The sequence below is a fragment of the Periplaneta americana genome, chromosome 16 (genome assembly GCF_040183065.1).
Source record: "Periplaneta americana isolate PAMFEO1 chromosome 16, P.americana_PAMFEO1_priV1, whole genome shotgun sequence".
NCBI lineage: Eukaryota > Metazoa > Arthropoda > Insecta > Blattodea > Blattidae > Periplaneta > Periplaneta americana.
This window is the reverse complement of record NC_091132.1, coordinates 10008729-10016851: the sequence shown is the minus strand read 5'-3', so window position 1 is coordinate 10016851 and position 8123 is coordinate 10008729. Positions and strand designations below refer to the sequence as shown.

At 39.6% G+C, this 8123-nt stretch overlaps 1 non-coding gene across 1 annotated transcript; it reads right to left on the bottom strand.

Moving 5' to 3' along the window:
* Positions 1-4184: 4184 nt before the first annotated feature.
* On the bottom strand, positions 4185-4257 carry TRNAK-UUU (transfer RNA lysine (anticodon UUU)). Its single transcript has one exon. It is a non-coding gene; the product is annotated as a tRNA-Lys (tRNA).
* Between the last annotated feature and the right edge of the window lie 3866 nt (positions 4258-8123).

The following is an 8123-nucleotide window of genomic DNA, read 5'->3' as shown; positions in this document are numbered from 1 at the left end:
ATTGACTGCATTTAGTCTTTCTACTATCTCAACGGGACCTATCCATGGCTTAGCTAGTTTCTTTGTTACTCCTTTTTTCAACACTGTGCTATGTATGAATATTTTCTCTCCTACTTCGAATGTTTGTAGTTTCACATTTCGTCTCTTGTTGTACTGCCTCGCTTGCGTTGTCTTACTCTGCTTTAATCGATCTCTAACTACTTTATAGGCCGTCTCTAGTTTCTTGGCTAGGCCAACTACAGGGTTGGATTCTATAGTTTCTCTCGGAAATTTTGGACTGATATCGACTGGGAATGGCAGAGGCATTTCCCTGCCATATAAGAGAAAGAAAGGGGAGTAGCCGGTCACTGAGTGAGGTGTACTTCTGTACGCCATTTGTACAATTGCTATCCATTTATCCCAATATCTTTGGTCTTTACGCACAAAGTGAGACATCACTGCCGTGAACGTTTGATGAAGGTCGGCGAACTAGTGGTTCATTTCTTTCTCGAAAATCAGCTTGTGTTTGGGATTCCCAATTTGATGCTATGGTGTAAGGAGTAAGTCCAGGGGGAATGCGAGACCGCATCCCGTTCCTCGGTACGGCCATTATTTCCGGAATTACAGACTGAAATTCTTTGGGTAACGGAAAAAATGAGTCAAAAAAAGTGAGACAGATTTGCTCGATTTTCGTGTTGATTATCAGGGACCATGCGGGGATGCTACAGTTAAAAGGGCGGGCCCCTGAGTCGCTTCGTTCTCCGTGTGTAGAGAGAAGTCTGTTTTGGAAGCTCGAAATGACCGATTTTTTAAAATTTGCGGGCCCCTCCCGTCCAAACGCAGGGGGATAGAGCGTTGTGCTTTATGCCACAAATGGAGTTCGACGAGCTCTATTCAATGCAGTGGCCGGTTTTTTTTCTCACTTCACATACTATGGAGTTATGGCGGAAAGAAGGTCGGCGAACTCGAAAATCAGCTTATGTTCGCGATTCCCATTTTGATGCTATCGTGTAAGGAGTAAGCCAAGGGAGAATACGAGACCGCATTCCGTTCCTCGGTATGGCCATTATTTCCGGAATTACAGATTGAAATACTTTGAGTACGGAAAAAATAAGTAAAAAAAAAGTGAGACGGATTTGCTCGATTTTCGTGGTGATTATCAGGGACCATGCGAGGATGCTACAGTTAAAAGGGCGGGACCCTGAGTCGCTTCGTTCTCCTTGTATAGAGAAAAGTCTGTTTTGGAAGCTTGAAATGACCGATTTTTTAAAATTTGCGGGCCCCTCCCGTCCAAACGCAAGGGGATAGAGTTGTGCTTTATGCCACAGCGACGAGCTCTATTCAATGCACTGGCCGGCTTTTTTCTCACTTCACGCACTGCGGAGTTATGGAGGAAAGAAGGTCTCGAAAATCAGCTTGTGTTTGCGATTCCCATTTTGATGCTATCGTGTAAGGTGTAAGTCAAGGGGGAATGCGAGACCGCATCCCGTTCCTAGGTATGACCATTATTTCCGGAATTACAGACTGAAATACTTTGGGTACGGAAAGAATACTGTAAGTCTAGAAAGAAGTGCGACGGATTTGCCTGATTTTCGTGGTGATTATTAGTGAACATGCGGGGATGCTACAGGTAAAAGGGCGGGCCTCTGAGCCGCTTCGTTCTCCTTCTGTAGACAAAATTATGTTGTGAAAGGTCAAAATGACCTTCAATACAAATTTTCTTCATTGAGGCGAAGAGATGACTGTTGCATAACGAAGAGTAGTACAGTGAAACCTGTTCAAATCGGAACCTGAATAATCCGGAATCCTGTCTATTTCGGAACAATTTATTGGTCCTGGTGAAATTCATATGTGTTATGTGTAATTCTTCCTGAATAAAACGGAAACTGTCTGCTACTGTTCAAAACGGAAATAATATTTTGGACACATTACTTTAATGTAAACTATATTTTGAAACAGTATGTCCTTTCAAGGAACGTACGAAATACTAGTAGGTCACTAAAATAAAAACAAGTTTTCTTTGTAAAATTTTTGAGGGTGCGATGGTGTGTTGGCCTGGTGGTCATAAATTTTATTACCCTATTGACTAGGCAGACGAGTCCCTTCAAAGATGTTCAATGCTTCACTCCTGTATACTGTCGTACTAGTAGATGGGTAGAACGCAAGTGTATTAGCGATTTCGTGATAACAAAAGTTGCGTAAAAATGTTGCACTATCATTAATTGATGAAATAAAAGTTATCGAGGAAAATGAGAAATGAAGAGTATGGAAAATAATGTTGAAATTTATGAATGTAACACTCAGGTGTAACTTAACACTTTCAAAAATAAAGGCTGTAACATGAATGAGTGGCTTGTGGTCAATAATGGTGGCATAAAAAGAAAGAGAAAACAACTGGTTACATATAAATAAATGAACTGTTGTGGGAGTGGATTGTTCTTGCCCTTTTATAGATCATGCAAATTTCTGGAACCCTTGAATTGGCAAAGAAATTAGATAATCCAGAATTCAAGTCTTCTATACTGTTTTCGCTGTAAGAAAAATCCTAATGTAAACATAAGCATGTTGCTGTCATACCCGTGATTGGCTCCCAGCCGAAACTCTCACATGACGCAGTGAAATGTAGTTCGTATTTGGAAACCATAATCTTGTATTATTTGAAAATAAAACTTGAATTCTAGTTGTTAAATACGATGAAACATATAACTTCACTCATATGTAAAACACTATGTAAAAGAAAAGCTACTTTTATATTTTGTTATGCACTATGAACGCGGATGAATACAAACAGTAATACTGAGGTAGTCTGTTCCTGTAACAAGCTGGCGTCACTTGAGCTCGTATAGCTTTTGTATCCTCAGTGTGTGTGGTTATTAAACATAGGAGTGGAAACCCTCTCAAAAGCGAAGAAAAACAAATAGACTTAAATGTATATAATAAGTTAAGTGAGTTTTAATTACAGTAATTATAAAGTAAATGTTTCCTAAGCAAACGAATGCATAGTAGTGAGGTTAGACCTACTTGACGAGTAACGGGAAATGTTTAACATGAAACAGAATGTACAACAGTAGGCGGGAACATGTACTGAGAATCTATGGCGCCAAACAGTGGCCAATGAAACCTCACTTCAGTCACGTGCTATTATTTACATTAGGATTTTTCTTACAGCGAAAAGATTATAGGCTCCTAGTCCAATTAAATAATGTGCTGTAATATACAGTATAATATTATAATGTTATAGTGTTAGATATTAAATTTAGCAGTGTTTAATGAGTGAGTTACGATACAATTTATATATGAAATGAGATTTTCATCAAGATCATTCACCAATTAAATAAGTGACAGGAAGCTGATTTAATATCAGTAGTGTTAAACGGAATATTTTGTAATTCCTACAATTTGCGGCATGCCATTTTGTTTTTCATTTATGCAAATGATAAAATATTTCATTTAACTTCACACCTGAATAACACGGAAACCTGTCCACAACGGAAAAAAATTAGGACCATGTCACTTCCGTCTTGAACAGTTTTTACTGTATCTAGTACCTGGAGACAAAATCTACGTCCGGCGAAGACTGTGTTTGTTGAAGGTGGGCCAGCGCAGACTTCGCTTTGTTTTATCTGCTTTCCTCGCAGTAGGAATTGGAGTTTTGGTTTCTTGCACTGGACCATGCTCCATCTCGTTCCGGCCTTCTCGTAAAGGTTCTGCTGTCTCCGGTTGTTTACGGGTGGCTGATATAACCAGACACCATGTAGACGTGGACATTGTCGGTACGTCTGTGGGACACAAGCAAGACACAATATTAACTCCTGTTATGGTTAAAGCTATTAGCCAGGGGTTTGCACTTTCTTGTGTGGGGTTTCGTCTACTTTAGATTTTACACTTTCAATTTTCTCTTATAATTTTTCTACGGTTATGCCATCATTATTAAAATCCTTAATACTTGGAAGCATATTCTTTAAAGCAATGACATGTTGTTCAGATAGATTTAGATCTGGATGAACTATTTCAGAAGTTATATCCGGGACAATAACATCATTATGCTCATATACTGGATACAGATTTCCAGAAACATGGGGAAACAGTTTAAACTGATCAAAATAAAAATGACAGTTTGCAGATACATTAATAATACCTGCAAATCAAGCTTTCAGGTGTAACTCCCTGTGAAGTTGATTTGAATAATTTCGAGGGAAAAATTGTTCCGGGGCCGGGTATCGAACCCGGGACCTTTGGTTTAAAGTACCAACGCTCTCCCAACTGAGCTACCCGGGAACTCTACCAGACACCGATCCAATTTTTCCCTGTATATCCACAGACCTCAAAGTGGGCTGACAACCGTCAAGCAACCAACATTGAGTGCACACTAACTCTGTGTGACTTAAATTGTGGTTTTCTGTTAACGAACAGTGACGTGTATTATGCAAATCAAGCTTTCAGGTATAACTCCCTGTGAAGTTGATTTGAATAATTTTGAGGGAAAAATTGTTCCGGGGCCGGGTATCGAACCCGGGACCTTTGGTTTAACCCTCGAAATTATTCAAATTTATTAATAATACCTGTCCCTTGGATAATAAATATAGAAGTTGACGGTCGTGTAGCGTTTGGGTTACGACAACTTCTAGACATACGTACGGTAGCTGGTACGCTGTACACCCAATAATTCTTCTGGTACGGTCTGTACCATACAGGTCACCTGTGGGGTCCAACTAGGCGTCGGTCACACAGTTTCGTTGCTTCCTGGGATTTTCCAAAAAAAAAAAAAAAAAAAAAAAAACAGAGCTGCTGAACAATGTGATTGCACGGAGGCTGAAAAAATAACAACATCTGGAGTACATAACATATACATTTCACCTCTACATTGAGATAGATCATTCTCCTCCATGAGAGCATAAAATTGCCTATCACTTGTGACGACAAAGTACGGAGCTTGTCCATAGCGGTTATATATTGCCTAAATTCAATAAGAGTGCTTTCAATTTCGGTTTCTCTCTGCATTATCTTATTAATTTGTTTTAATTACTGGATCACAAACTACTATCGTGAGAAAATACATAATCTGAAACGAGATAATCTAATCAGTCGGTCTGAAGCGAAAATTATATCTATGACAGGATAGTTCATCACTATTCTGTGCCACGGGTTCAGTTACCTCATCGTTATCTAAATTAGCATCATCATCATCATCATCATCTGAATTCATATATTCACGGCGGGAGGAAACAAAGGAAGGAGACTTCACATCAGAATTTGTCATGGTAGGGTCATTAGTTTGTGCTGTTACCTTTCTCGATGCGGTCTGTAATTGATCTCTTAACTGTGCTAATGGTACGTCATCTACCTCATCGAAATCATCACTCGGGGGAACACGTAACTGCCTAAGAGGAATATCACCTTCCGTAGACCATCCGTCGTCATCCACCGCTGCTGGTACCTCACGGGGAGTTTCGTATGACTTCAGGTCGTCTCTAATTATTTCGATGGTTTCCGCTTCACTGAAACTACTATCTTCGTCTGCTTGCCGGGGACGAAACTTGCCTTCTTTAATTTCAGACCCTGGGGGTCATAATTTCAACCGGTTTAGGTGAACTACCTGTGTTCTACCATCTTTGAACTTAATTCTGTAGTTCACTTCATTTAGTTTCTCTACAACCTGAAATGGACCAATCCATGGTTTCGACCATTTTTTCGTTACGCCTTTCTTAATCGCTGGAGAGTGTAGAAAAACCAAGTCTCCTACCTTGAGACAACGAAACTTTACTCTAGGATCTTTGTTATACTGCTTTGCTTGTGTAGTCTTACTTCGAGCTATTCGGTTTCTTACTACCTTGTAAGCTTTTTCTAGTTTATCTGCTAAAACTTCAACATGCTCGTCGGTTATGTCACTTCTCGAAAATTTCGGTACGATATCGATAGACAATGGGAGCTGCATTTCACTACCGTGAAGCAAAAAATGTGGGGAATATCCCGTTGCGGAATGCGGTGTTCTCCTGTACGCCATCTGGACTATTGCTATCCATTTGTCCCAATCTTTCTGATCTGCAAGTACAAAATGTGATAACATGTTAGTGAATGTTTGATGACTGCGTTCCACTAAGCCATTCGACATAGGGTGATACGGACTCGTTTGTATTTTTTTGAATTTGTAGCAATTTACAAACTTTGTTGTTTCAGCGTGCCTGAGTAAAACCCAGGAAAGGGGAAAGGATCGTAACTTAAGGTATTTTTGGCTGCCTTTCACAAATAATAGGTATAAATACCATGATAATTGTAACAATTTAATATTAACAAACTGAGAGAGATAAATTAATGTAAAAATACAAAAACAAAGAATTATAAATCTAATAACAATATAAAGTGGTAAGATGATGAAAGAGAGAAAATTAATGTCTGCCATCAAAATGAATGTAAGATGGTGATGTATAACAGAGTGAACTGAACACTCATTGAAAATACAGTCTGAATAGACTCGACTCAAATAAGACATATAAAGTTGTAGTCTCCAACCTTTAGCTGAATCAAAGTTCAAATCCATGGAAAACACACGGTAACCAAGTAAGCCGTTATATACATTAATGGCGTAACGACCCCAGAGAACTTCCCTGTAGGTTTATGGACGCCGATGATCCCTCGTAGTGTAGAATATGAAAATCAGGAATGCTGGGAATGAAACAGACCATCCCTTAGTCTGTAAAACGATGATATCCAAACGATGTTCCACCGATGAATTATACCACACAGACGACAGTCGCAGCTATCTAAACCAGCGGGGTCACCTTGACCACCGGAACCACGTAATACGATGAGTTGACTATCTCAGCAGAGACGGGAGACTGCCCGTTTCTCTCTTGAAGTCGTAACTGCCTCGAATTCTTTCACCAACTGAACATTCGCTCGCTCTCCAAGCCGAGGCCGGCGGTGCGTGACGTTCCTCCAATCAGCGGAGGAGAATATCACTGTACGTTCAGGAAAAATAAACCTAACACTACAGCCACCATAAACAATAATATTGCCCACAGCATAAACTACATCACAACTTCTTTAAATAATTTAAACAAGAAGTTTCTACCCTGATCCGTAAGTAGCTTTTTCGGGGTGCCATGTCATGCTACTATCTTCGTAACAAATTCTCTAGCTATTGTTTCAGCAGTTTGATCAGGAATCGGGATTGCTTCGCTATACTTTGTGAAAGCGTCCATAAAAGTCAACAAATATGTGTTACCTGAAGTTGTTTTGGGAAATGGACCAACTATGTCCATACTTACTAGTTCAAAAGCCTTTAAACAAGCAGCAAAGTTCTGTAACGGAGCTATAGGCTGCCTGCCCGTCTTTCTCTTGTTACAATTACACATTTCTCGATATAATTTTCAATATCGGTTTTCATATTCGGCCAGTAAAATCGTTGCCTAAGCAATTCGAATGTACGTTTTTGACCTTGGTGTGCTCCAATAGGAGTATCGTGGTAAGTATTCAAAATAAAATTTCTCATAGGACAAGGAACAACCAACCGTTGCTTTGTATCGAAACGAAACAGAATACCGTTTTCGCCTAACTTAAATATTTCGGTATCTGCTATCCATTCTAAGCACTTTGGTTCTGCCATCTGAAGATTTCTGAGTGATTGACTGTCTAACTGTTCACTTTTTATAGCGAAACATTGTGCGTTCGGGACAAAGCGTCAGCGTTTTGGTGACGTTTACCGGGTTTGTATTGGACTTGGAATTGAAATTCAGAAAGTCCAACGAAGTAATTTAGAATTTGGTTCCTTTAAGCTCATTAACCAGCGGAGAGCTGCGTGATCGGTCATGGCTATGAACTCATGACCATATAGATAACAACGAAAATATTTCGTACCCCATACAAGTGCTAGTAATTCCCTTTCTGTCGTGCTATAATTTCGTTCAGCTTTATTCAAAATTCTAGAGACGTATGCTATGAGATGTTCTTCTGAACCAACCTTTTGAGATAGCACTGCTCCGAGGGCAACTCCTGAGGCGTCAGTCGCTAAAATGAACGGTTGTTTAAAATCGGGATATTTCAAAATAGGTTCACTGCACAAGGTTTTTTTCAATATGTCAAAGGATTCTTGTTGTGGGTCTAGCCATACTAATTGTTTATCTTTTCTTGTAAGTTCGGTAAGT